Source organism: Benincasa hispida, unplaced genomic scaffold (assembly GCF_009727055.1).
Source record: "Benincasa hispida cultivar B227 unplaced genomic scaffold, ASM972705v1 Contig134, whole genome shotgun sequence".
NCBI classification, from domain to species: Eukaryota; Viridiplantae; Streptophyta; class Magnoliopsida; order Cucurbitales; family Cucurbitaceae; genus Benincasa; species Benincasa hispida.
In genome coordinates, this window is record NW_024063895.1 from 1 (window position 1) to 13,432 (window position 13,432).

At 36.3% G+C, this 13,432-nt stretch overlaps 1 long non-coding RNA gene across 1 annotated transcript; it reads left to right on the forward strand.

The window, feature by feature from the left end:
* Window positions 1–10,249: 10,249 nt before the first annotated feature.
* On the forward strand, window positions 10,250–11,102 carry LOC120068909. Its single transcript, XR_005479393.1, has 3 exons — window positions 10,250–10,776; window positions 10,866–10,930; window positions 11,019–11,102. It is a non-coding gene; the product is annotated as an uncharacterized LOC120068909 (long non-coding RNA).
* Window positions 11,103–13,432: the final 2,330 nt, after the last annotated feature.

Consider the following 13,432-nt stretch of genomic DNA (forward strand, 5'->3'; position numbering starts at 1 on the left):
ATATTAAATTAAATGAAAGGTTTTTAATTTAGTAATTAAATTATTAGGGAGAGAGTTATTTGATAACTTCCCTCCCATTATTTTCTCATTTTAATGTATGGAAGTAGAAATGCAAATTTAAAAGAGATAGAATATGGATGATCTTCTTCTTACATTTAAAAGGAGACAAATTAGAACATGAAAGTGGGTGGTGTTATTTTATTCTCTACTCTCTCTCAAATTAATCATCATCTCATTCTAAAATTAATCTTGAAGTCTACAAACTCTCAATGATAATCAATCTCAAGAATAACGAGGTTTCCGCATGGTGGTGTTCGATTGATTGGGAATTTGTTGTTGTGATTTCATGATCAAAGTTTTTGTTGTGTTTGAGATTCGGAGAGGAATTGTGAAGAGTTTAGTCTTCAAGGGTATGTGATCCTTGGATCTCTTCCTTCTTTTAAATTTCTATACAAAAGAATGCACATTAGATTATCTATATCTTGTTTCCATCCTCTATGTTTTCTAGAATTCGGACACGATTGCTTCCATAATGGGTATTCGTGTATCCTTTCAAAATTAACCTCTCAGGATCGCTATCCTATTTTAGGGATTTTGGGCTTTTTCCTTTATTTTCTTCATTTTCTTTGGTTCATTGCTTGGTTTTTACTTCCTTGGGCATATTTAGGTCCTTTTTGGCATATTTTGACTATAAATCTCGAACATAAACCTTGGAAATCACTAGAAAACACATTAAATTTTATAAAACCACATTAGAAACCCTTCTAAATCTAAGGCAAATAATGCAATTTTGGGTGTGTTTCATGGCTATTGTTCCATATTGGAAAAGTTCAAGAAAGTCATAGGTTTCAAGCACTATAAAAGGGGCCTATGCCTTTCATTTCAAATGGTCCCAGTTAGAAACACTTTGAGCTTAGGTGTACTAACTTTAGTTAAATTTTCTTTTGCATTCTCTAGTTTGCAAGTAGGAAAAAGGGTTTGAGTAGTAAAAAACTTTGAGAGAAAGTGGTTTTGTAATTTTCTTTGGTTTGGAGTTTTTCTATTAATTCTTTTGTTTCCTGTAGAAGTGGGAGATTTTCTCCAACATTTGTAAATTTTGTTATATTTACAATTTTTTAAAATTATTGCTATATACTTAATTATTAACCCTGAATGTGCTACCCATTGACCATTATCCTTAGTCTTCTTTTTTTGAAAAAAAATACCTCATACTTTTATTAATAAGTAGCCAGTAAGGGCAAGGAACTATAAAAATCCTTCGGAAGCCTTATGAAGGGAACCGAGAGGGAAATTTCCTACCCAAACACTACCGTCAGACTCTTTCCTCACATACTTAGCAATCAAATCTACTAGACTATTACATAACCGTGAAACAAAAGTAAATGAAATTTCCTCCAAATTATTTTTTAGCTCAAGGATTTCTTCTATCTAGCAACCAACTTCGTCATCAGATTCACAAAAACCAAAGATAAAACTGATCGTTTGGGTACAGTCGGATTCCACAATGATGCAATGACGATTGGGGGATCGGACCCATCGAAGGTCGGCCTTAATTGCTAAGACTTTTGCCAAAGGAACTGGATAGTCAACATTTACCTTGATTGTAGAAATTCCAATTAGCTCATTGACATTATCCCAAATAACCAGTCCCAATCCAGTGGATGAGGGGTCAATCACCACGAAGCATCAACATTAATTTTAAGGAATCTATTTAGCGGAGGGCACCATGATTTCATCATTGGCTTAACAGTCATAGCTGCACTACCCTTCCTCTTGCGAGATTTCTTGGAAGCAGCCTAAAATTTATCATAATAGTTCAGAATCCAACTGCTTTTAACGATATTTGTAGCCACCCACTTTCCCTTGTTTAAATTATTTCTATCATTCCACAAAGATCAACAGGCAATAGCAATTACATCCATATTGCCTCTATTACAGAAAGAGTCAAGGGCCATCCATCTGTCAGGAAAACTACCATTAAAATCCCTCAGCACAAGGTTGTTATTCAATGCTAAGGACCAAATCGATTTTGCGCTTTTGCAAGAAAATAGAGGATCAACCCTCTCCACTCCTAAATCGCATACAGGACAGCATGGTAATACGTTAATGTCTTTCTTTAACAAATTCTCTTTTGTTGCAAGAACATTTTTCAGGGCTCTTCAGATACAGTATTTAACTTTAGATGGAACATTAAGATTATTCCAAACTTTTCCCTATACATTGTTTATAAGATTTTCACTTGAGGAATTCTAACATAGTATAGACTTTTGGAACCATTTATATCCTGATTTTACCGAATATTTCCCCAGCTATTCGAAATACCATATCCTTTTGTCACAAATTGTAACACCCGAACACTCGCAAGATTCCTTAGGTTGAGAGAAGAACTCATAATTAAAGCCTTGGAAGGAAAAAGTTTGGCTAAGTCCCTAAACTATTCTTTGGAGGAAAAGAAATTTCTAAGTATTGGAGACTTAGTAGTTGGAGTCAAAATTATGTTATGAAAACCATGCGTGAGAAACCATGTGTTGAATTAAGCACAAACCAAGGGGAGGAAATAAGGGTTGGATGCATAGAATGTTTAGAGTGAGAATTTGGGTAAGTATTGGACTAGAAGTTGAACAAAACTTCATGAGGAAGCATACTAGGTGTTGAGATTAAGGGTTGTGAGGTGAAGTAGATTGAAAGCTTGGTGAATAGAAGGTTGGAAGCACAGTTAAGCTAAATGGATGCATAGTTGAGCAAAGTTCAAAGCGTTGTTGAAAAAATTTGCTATCAATGCAACCAAGGGTAACCAAAAGGATCTAGAAGTAAAATTAGACATCAAAGATGTGTTCAACTCATGAACCATGCGTTGAGGTTGGGCAACCATGTGTTGAGGTGAGGGCAAGGAAGAACTATACATTGGAAAGTTCCAAACCGTGCGTTGGGAAGCTAGGAAAAAAGGACAAGTTTGATGCATGGAGTGCTTCATGCGACCAACCTAAGCATTCTTAACCTTTAAAAGCTTTGTCAGCTTATAAGGGGGCTTAAAAAGAAGCTAACACGTGGCTTAGGTGGTGACAAAGCCTAGGAGGTGTCAACCTCTCATAACCCCGTATCATGCATCCCAACTATAAATATTGTTGCACCAATTTCAAACGAGGAGTGCTCTCAAACTACTCATGAAAATTTGGTGATTTTTTAGCCAAACTCTGAAAAATTGAGTGTAGTTTATATATGAGGGCTTCTGTGAGAAAATCCAAAGAGGAGGGTCGTCAAAATTAAAGAAAACCGAGAGGTATTTACATAATATGGGACTGCCATGCAAGGTAAAGAAATCTTAAGATTCTGAGCTCTTGCATTGAAACTTGAAGCTCAAATTTTAAGTTAAGTAAGTCAAGACATTTCTAAACAAGTTTTTAGAAGGACATTTACCCAAATAGTGTCTGGAAAAATAAGATATCTGAGCTTGAATCTGAATCTTGAAATTAGGGTTCAAAGAAGGAGGTGTTGGCAATAGGAGAAAAGGAGACCCACGTCCATTGAAGTGTGCTTTGCGTCCAAGGACAAGTGCCCATAGGGGAGGCCTACAAATCCAAAGGACTGTGAGTGATTTCTTTGCTTGTTTGCTTGTGATATATGATGTGAATGTTTATATATATGTAATGTATATATATGTATAGGTATGAATATAGGTTTGGTTTTGAAACTTATGGCATGATCGGAAAATACGTTTTTATTACTTGATTGTATTGGATGCATTTATGCTATAAGATGTAACAAGAACTGGAACATCACCCGAGGATAAATTTTAGCATACCTCGTGGGCGTTTGGCTGGGATTGTCAGTATACCCGAGTATGACTAACGGGGTATTGTTGACATGTGCATATTTGGCAGGATAATTTGGGTGATTGGGAAAAGGTTTCCTGGATTTTTGAATGAATATTATTTTATGGGTATACATGTGATCATGTCAGGATATGCTCAGTTACTAGACTGAGTACATACATATTTTGTTGTGGTTTTATGATTGGATGCATTGCATATGTCTTCCCCAAGATGATTTTCAAAACCTATTTAGATGTAAAAATATACCACACACTCAACTTCTAGTTCACGTTTTCCAAATGTTTTGTTTCCTCCCCTCCCCTAGGTAGAGAAAGAGAGGAGTTATAGGGGCTGCTAAGGTCAAGGTCTGCCACACTATAGCCACACTTCCAGATTTAAGTTTGTTATTATAAACTTCTGTAATTAAGAGCCTGAAGTTGTTGAGCTAAGTTTGGGAATTGTAAATGTTATACTGATTGTAATAAAATAAGTTAAGCTAAACAATTGTTATTTATTTACTTGGCTTTAAGTTTAGTGAGCGAAACAGGTTCAAATGAGCAGTAGGTATCACAAAAGGGCAGTATCTGCCATTCTCACACCTTCTTTCGTGTTCGGAAAATTAGCTCTGGAGGGGGTGTGACACACATATTTAGATTCAATAAAATTCTCCTTATTACTTCCAAGTCTTAAGGAGAGGCTGCCTCCCTTAGAAGGTTAACATTCCATTCACCATTCTTGGTGATAAAGTCTGCTACTCTAGAGTGATCAAATTTTCCATCCAAACATCTTGGTCTGAAAGTACTCTATTTGGGGATCCAGGGGTCGTGTAATATTCTTATAGAAGCACTATTAGCAACTCTAAATCTCATTCCTTCTTTTTAAAAGGAAATTTCCCATTACAAACTCTTCCAAAGATAAAAGGTGTTTTCCTCAATTCTACCTCCAAGATGTTGCAATTGTTATAATATCAACACTTAAGGACTTTAACCACAAGAAAATTCGATGATGAGAAAAGTCTCCATGCCTATTTTTCCACCAATGCACAATTAAAACCTGTCTCTAAATTTAAGATCTCAAGGCCTTCGGAATTTTTTTTTTTATCAACATTATTGGGAAATTATTAGATTAAAGATTGTGTAGAATTGTCTAGAACTTTTTAACAACCATGGCAATGTGACTCCATGGAATTCGACAGAAAATTTTCTTGCCACATCCCATTTTGACTAACTTTTTAATCCAGAAAGAGATGTGAAGACAGTAAACCCTTTTGTGATACTTACTGTTCACCTAAACCTGCTTAACTTGATATTCGACATATTCTATTTATTCTAACAATAATATGATTTAATAACCCAAGCTCACATAAATATTTATATAAATTGAAGTTACATAACCAGTATCTCCCCGTACCTCACACTATATAAATTATTTTACATGTCCCAAAGCCTATGTATACAAATAGAAATCTAAGATATTAGAACTATGTTAGAAGACCAATTCGGTGCAGTGTTAGACCTCAATTTCAAGTGGCACCTAGAACTCTTTCACTACCTGGGGAGAGAAGGGAACAAAATGAAAAGAATGAGTCGGGAAGCCTAGTGAGTGATGTTTTAATACGAACATAGGGTTTTCTTTTTCGAAAACTTTTTATAAAATCAATAAAGTCATTTTTAAATATTTCCAAGGAAATAAACATGAAATGAATTCCAAACCATCATCATCCTAAAAAAATTTTTTTGAAACAAATAAAAATTAGTGTAATAGCATGATCGTAATGCCCAAACCTAGTTCTAAACACTATTTTCAGAATATACGTTTCCTTTACCTTCAACTGATGGTAGCCCGATCTTAAGTCTATCTTAGAGAACATCGTGGCTCCTTTCAGTTGATTAAAGAGATCATCTATATGGGATAATGGATACTTGTTTCTGATTGTCATCTTATTCAACTGTCTATAATCTATACATAGTCTGAGAGTACCATCTTTCTTCTTTACAAGCAAGATCGACGTTGCCTAAGGTAACAATAGGTCTAATATACCCCTTATCTACTAATTTTTTCAGCTGAACGTTTAACTTTTTCAGCTTTGCTGGCGCCATCCTGTATGGTGCTTGGGAAATAAGAGCTATTCCTGGAATTAAATCAATAGTAAACTCAACTTCTCTGTCAGGTGGCAAACATGATAACTCTTCAGGGAATACATCCGGGATCTCTTGTACAACCGGTACATCCTCGGGTTTCAGCTTTCTATCCTGTGAAACTACTATGTGAGCCAGATAGGCTTCATATCCTTTACTTAGCAGCTTCATAGCCTTCATTGCTGATATTAAGTTTCCTAGAAGTAATCTTTTACTTCTTACAAATAAAATTTCCTGTTACCATGTCTCCTGAATACTATCTTCGTTTTGAAACAATGAACAACAACATAATACTTACTCAGGAAATTCATGCCTAGAATAACATCAAACTCCAATAACTCTAGTGGAATCAGGTCAACCCATAAACTTTGATTTCCAATAACTAACTCACAATTTCTGTAGTACTCATGCACCACTAGAACATCACCAACAAGCGTAGAGATAAACAAATCCTCAGGCATACTCTCAAGCACTCTATCTATATTCTATGTAAACATGCTAGATATGAATGAATGCGTAGCACTAGGATCAAATAATACATAAGAAGACTAGTTACATAAAGTTACTATACCAGTCACGACATCTAGAGACTCCTCAGCTTCATAGTGGGTCACTGCATATACTCTACCCTGTTGTTGAGGTCGTCCTGCTACCCCTTTCTGCTTGGCTTCATTGGAACCTTCACCTCTGCCTCTGGTTTTTCTAGGTTGATCTACAGTCTGGGAAACTACTATTTACTATGTCTGAGCCTCACGAGTTAATTGGGGGACTATCCCTCTTAAAATGTCTTGTCTGTCCACACAGGAAACAAACGTTCCTTCTGCTATAACAGGTCCATGAGTGATGCTTACCACAACTCGCACAAAGTGGCTTTTTACCTATACTAACCACTGACTCACCAGCACGTCCAATTATCGATTTACTAACTGATCCTACTGTAGGTCTCGATCTCTTCCTACTTGAACCTTGTTGGCTCGCACCACCTGAACCTCTCAGAGCTGATTGTTAAGAGAATAGAGGTCTAAAACTTCTACCTCTCGATTCTACTAGAATTATTTGCTGCTCATCCTTGCCTTTCTATGACTGGTCCACATTAGTTAGACTCTTCTCGACCTTAATGGTCATTTCAACTAACTGAGTGAAGTCCACCCAATTAGCTGTAGAAGTAACTAGAGTACGAATCTCTTTCTTCAATTTATCTCAAATCTCTTGATCTCTCATTCTCTTCTGCTATGATAAAAAAAGCATACTATGATAACTTCGTGAATCTCTACTCATATTCAGCTACCGTCATCGATCCCTGAACTAACCTGAGAAACTTGTCTCTTTTAGCTTCCCTAAAAGAACTTGGATAGTACTTATCTTCGAAAACTTTCCTGAACTTTGGCCAAGACATAGCCTTTGAACTACTCCTCATGGCCTCTACTACTTTCCACCATCTCTCGACTCCTTTCTGTAATAGGAACATCACTAACTAGACCTCAACATCTGCTGGATCTGTGGCACCATTAAACGTCATTGCACCAAAGCCTTTTAGCCTCTCGATGCCATACTCTTTCTCTGGGTCTGCCTGAACTGAACCTACACTCACCGCCATCTCTAAGTGATTCTATGAAATACCCTATCCTCTAGATGAGGATCTGTTCCCGCCTACAGGGTACTCGACTCACTCTCTGAGGTCGTTTCTGGAATCACTGGACCTTTATCTCTCCTCCCACTAGAGTCTGGATCCCTTCTAACTTCAGGATCTCTAATGGTAGGGTCAAAATTCCCCTATGTTGTCTACTTACTCAACCTGCCACTTCTTCTCGGTATTTTACCTATTTAATATGTATACATGTTAAGGACTCACTTTAGGGACCTAAACTAATGCATGAATTCTCTATTTCTCCCAAAATCTTGGGCTTTGATACCAACTTGTCAAAGCCCCTCCCAGACTATCCTCTTAACCTGGAAGAAGTTATGACTGCAATAGTTACCAACCCTTTTATTGGCACTTACTGCCTACTAACCTTCTTAACCTGTCTAGAAATCCTGATAACAACAAACATGCATATAATATTTAACAACCAATAGCCATAACCAACAGGGTCTCACACAAAACTAACATATACAGAAAGTACATAACACAACACCTGTAGGCCCCAACTAGTTATCCTAGATCCTATATGCACAAAATATGTGTAAAAATATTTACAGACAACCACTTAAACTGTTCAAAAACTAGAGTAATTGTCTTTGAGTGGCGGAGCAGCAGCAAAGTTATCTTCTGGGGAGTTGACCGCTATTGTGGAAAGGAAAACATTTAAAACGGGGTGAGCTACTAGCCCAGTTAGTGACTTAATAAAATATAATTCTCATGCTTGAAACTATACTAGAAAATTATATACTAAAATATAAAATCTTTCCAAGCAGTTATACATGAAAAGCTTTAAAACATAACATGTTTGGCCACATAGTTTAAACTAATTCTTAGTTGAGAGTGAACCCTTTTGCTCAAACCCTCAACATCTAGCCTTAATCGAGAGAGAACTCTTTTGTTCGATCCCTCGACGTCAAACTACCTGCGTGCACGTGGTTATAACAAAGTATCGTCATACCTTATGTACTACTGCTCAGACATTTTATTTACATTAAAATTTAAAGAATAATTTTGTTCAAGCAAACATTTGATAGAAATCAGGTTCCTTTTCAAACCTGGAACCACATATACATTATCTAATAAAATATATGATTTCTGTAAACAGAGTCAAAATCCTTCCACTATCGTAGCTTAGACGACGTGCCCAGTTCTAACACGCATGGTCATCTCACCAGGTGCTAGCTGCCGTCAGGAATCAATTCCCTAAAACGAAGAACAAACGTGGTTAGTGGCGCCGAATCTATTATCCAAGCTGAATCATTATTTTTCACTAAACAATTTTCCAATACAAGTACATCGTATTTACCTTGCTTGGTCTTATTCTTTTTCGCTAAGTACTTGAGACTACGCATGAGCAACACCTGTCCCTAGACCAACGGTTGCCTAGCTCATCGCATGAGTAGCCCACTCTCGTCAACGCTTGGCCAGCGTCCTCATGTCATCGCACGACCACCCAACGTTCACACCTTGCCTTGCCAAGCGCAACATCCCACACTTGATGCCTAGCTTTGACTGCACGCTTCTTACCAACGCATGGTGCCTTCATGCGTCCAACCCTTAGCCAACTTTTTGTCTTTAAAACCTCACTTAGCTACAACTTATGTTTTGGCCTTTAAGGTCCAAGATCCAACACTTAAGGTATTTTCCTCCTCTTTATTCCTCTACAAGCTTCCTTATTAACCAAGTTTTAACCTAATTCACTGAGGTGAAATTCAGGGTTTCACAATTCACAATGTTTTTCATGTCTCAATGTTGAGGAAGTATGTGACAAATCCATTCCATGTCGTAGACTTCGGGCTCTTACAGTTGAATGAGAACTTAAGTTATGAGAAGAAGCCGATTCAAATTCTTGCAAAGGAAGTGAAGATTTTACGCAATCGAGAGATAGCGTTAATGAAGGTTTTATGGCATAATCGCCAATTTGAGGAGGCAACGAGAATGAGAGGATGAGATGAGAGTCCAACACCTAGAGATTTTTCATGATTGAACTTTTGAGGATGAAATTTTCTTATGGAGGGAAGAATGTAACAACCTAATTTTTTTAGACAATTTAATCATAAATTATTTGGGTGTTATTTTGAGTTTTAAGGATAAAATAGAATTGTGTTGGGTTAAGACATTCATTTTAACGTGAGGGATAAATACTTAGGGGGCATTTGGGGCTATTTCAAAACCTCTAATTAGCCATAGTCAACACTATTTCAAAATCCCAATTTGCTACCGTATTTACTATTTAATACATTTTTACTATTTTACATTCATCATTTTTTTATACTATTTCCTTTTCAAACTAAAATAGTTTACACCTCAAACACATACTATTATAATCTAAACTTAAATAATCTACACCCCAAACACAAACTATCATAACCTAATACTATAATAATTAACTCATTGCCTCAAACGCTCCCTTAGAAGTTTTTATTTAATTCAAATTTTTAATGCAATTCGTGAAATCAAATTAAATTTTCGAGATTATAATTTCGAGAAAATAGTTAATTTAAATTAGTTTTACAAGATAATTGATTTAAATTTATTTGCAAAAGAATTTGAGATTTGAATTAAAAAAAGATTTGGAATTTGGAATTTTGAGAAGATATTTGGAATTTGAGAAAGAAAAAGAAAGAAATATATATATATATATTGATTAAAAGTGAAAAGAAAGAAATTAAAATCTCTCTCCTTCTCTTTCACATACGCAAGCCGCAGCACCCCCTGTGTTTTCGCTCGCTTCAAGCCCTAGCCACCAACCTACCTCAGATGCTGCCTTGCATTCCAGATCTGCTATATCGTTGCCTTCGTCTGGGTCGCCGCCGGTAGTGCTAGTCACCTTCAGTCGCTGTTCGCGCCCGTCGCTGACAACAGATCTCGCCGCTACGCGTTCCATTGTTGTTCGACCTTCGTCCGTGCGGTCAGGTCTGTGTTATTCGCCGACATCCCTCGTTCTAGCCCCACTCGGCCAGTTTCACACGAGTGTCCGTACGTTTGCGCATCCGATTGGGGTTGTGTTTCCGTTCCAGCACTATCGTTCGCTGTAGGTAGCGTCCGATCTTTCTTAGCTGGTTGGGGTTCCAGACCAGACATCACCGAATTCTCTACCACTCGACCCACGTTCAGCCGCCGTTGGTCTTTGTTCTGGAGTTGTCGCCCCCAGCACTGGCGGTCACCGAAACATCAATTTTGGGTGAGTTTTTCCTTGAGTTCTTCAATGTCTTGGTCTCCAAATGGAGATGATGTTAAATGGTTGTTGAAATCTTGATTTTTGGATGATAGATTCAAGATTTTGAGGATTTTGAAGTGCTATCCATCAAGTTTAAGACCAATCTCGACAATTTTTAGTTAAGCTATTGTAGTTATTAAATCTTTTGATTATTAGTGGGGCTGTTGTTTGAGTTTTAACTCCTGAAATTTTTGTGTTTGGGCTAGTATCAAATTAAGTTCGAAGGTTGGAGGTGGATTCGAAGCAGGCCACATTTTGGGTAAAATAACTAAAGCAGTTTACGAGGAAGAGGGGCGGAATAATGTCACGACGATCTATATGGAAGGGCAGTTTTGTTGATGCATTCCTGTTGAGAATGAAGACGAAGATAGATCCTCTTTTGAATAAGAAAATTTGGTCACGTAGATCTTCGATTTTGCCGGAATTCGTTGATAGCTCCGTACGGATTTACAATGGAAAAACTTTTGTTCGTTGTAAGATCACTGAAGGAAGGGTTGGTCATAAATTTGGAGAGTTTGCTATGACACGAAAGCGAAGAATTTCGAGACCAAATATTGGACCGGGAAAAAAAGGGAGATAAAGTCAAGTCTAAGTGCATATGGCACGAAAAGGACATCCGATTTCAGTAAGATTTGATCTGAATCGTAATATTTTATTTATGTTATAGGTTTTGATTTGAGATTTTGTTAAAGAATAACTTGTTTGGATAACGATATTTAAGTTTTTAATTTGAGGTAAGTAATCTTACTAGTAGAACCGTCTTTGTGTCATGATACAATTAGAATGATGTAGTTGACTTTCTAAGACTGGATAAGCGTGATGCCTGATTAAAGAGGACATATGTGCACAATGATAATTATGTTTGAAGTATGTTATGTGTATGAGCTTGATCTGATTTTGATTTTAATAAGATATTTTATGAAGATGAATGAGTATGATATAAATTTTATACGATATGTTTTGAGGATGTATGAGCATGATGTAATATTTCCATGTCGTGGGACTTTGATTTATACTGCATGATGAGTATGTTAGTGATGATTGCCTCCTACCTATAGTTATGTACCCACGAGGGATTTGTGTTTCTTTCGGGATTCACTAGAGGTTCGTGTTTTCTTCGGGATTCATTAGAGGTTTGTGTCTCTTGTTTCCTTCGGTCACCAGAGGTTTGTGTCTCCTTCGAGATTCACCAAAGGTTTGTGATTTCCTTTGGGTTTTCACTAGAAGTTAGTGATCTCCTTTGTGGTAGTGTTGGTTCAGTTATTCACTAGGACCATACATGATTAGTAGAGGTTTTTGCATGTCACACTAGAATGTTCCATTTATGGACATAAATGCATAGTCTGAACCCGATAGTGAAGCTACTTATTGAGTATTTTTTATACTCATTCTTTATTATGTTTTTTTTCTAGGTATGGATAAGGACACACTAGCGAGTGATAGGCGGAATCCGTGATCGTGCCACTGGGACTAGTTAGATGCTTCTGTTCATGTCTTTTCCTATGATTTCATGTTTTGAAACTTAGTTTGTCGTTGAATTTAGTAAACTTCCAGTTTTTGCACTATTGGTTGCTTTAGATAAAATTTTCTAGTGATGTTTTATTTTTTTATTTAATTAAGGGTACTCTGTTGAATAATTTTCAGTTATTTACTTTTAATAAAAGTTATTTATTCTATAGCATTTATTTTGTTTTTGCCAATTCATGAAAAGTGTCATTTTAAGGTGAAAGCATTATATGGTAACATTCTAGTACAAGTTTTAGGGAGTCGGATCATTACAGATTCAAAGACTTCATGAGCGAAAAAACGACTGTACACAGGATGTTACAGACAATGTGTGTAACATTGGCTAAGTTTACTGGGGCATCTTCCTCTTAACTATAGGACAATTTTTTTTTTTTTAAATATAGAAAGGGGGAAACTTTATTGTGATGGTGTTCTGTTTTGGTTCTTGCTTTTAGATGAATCTAGGGTTGGTTATATGGTATTGGCTTTTTGGAGATTTTTGGTTGGCTAAATGACTTTGTTTCTTTTTCATCTGTTGAAAAAACTTTTGCATCTTCAATTGTACTAATAATATCTCGACTTTATTTCTGACTTTAATTATTTCGATGGTGTGTTTTTTCTTATTCTGCCTTAAAAATATCAGTGAAAGGAGGAATTTGTTGGAGATTTGTTAGCTTTTGGCGGTTTTTGCCATATGTCTCAGACATATCTAATTGTTGGAGAATTTTTTGTTTTTCTAATCTGAAATTTATATGCAGAACATTTTTATTTCCTAATTCTGGAAATTTAATAGAAATATATTGATTGATATTTTCCTTTTTATGGTGCATCTTATCTTTTTAAAAAGATACATATTTTTTGGATATTCTTTCATTAATTGGTCATGGTCTTTTTAAGGCGAATTCTGATCTTCTTTGAGGATTGCTGCATTTATTGATTATCAGAAGAGTGATTCTTTGTGATCAAATATTGCATCATCGTCATTTGCCCTGACAGTTATTTGTTCTTGACGGCCTTTTCTATATTGTGGGTTTTGTCGATCTTTGCCCACTTTATTTTTCTATGTGTATCCTTTAGATAAATCATTCAAAGAATTTGAAGATACTAGTCTTAG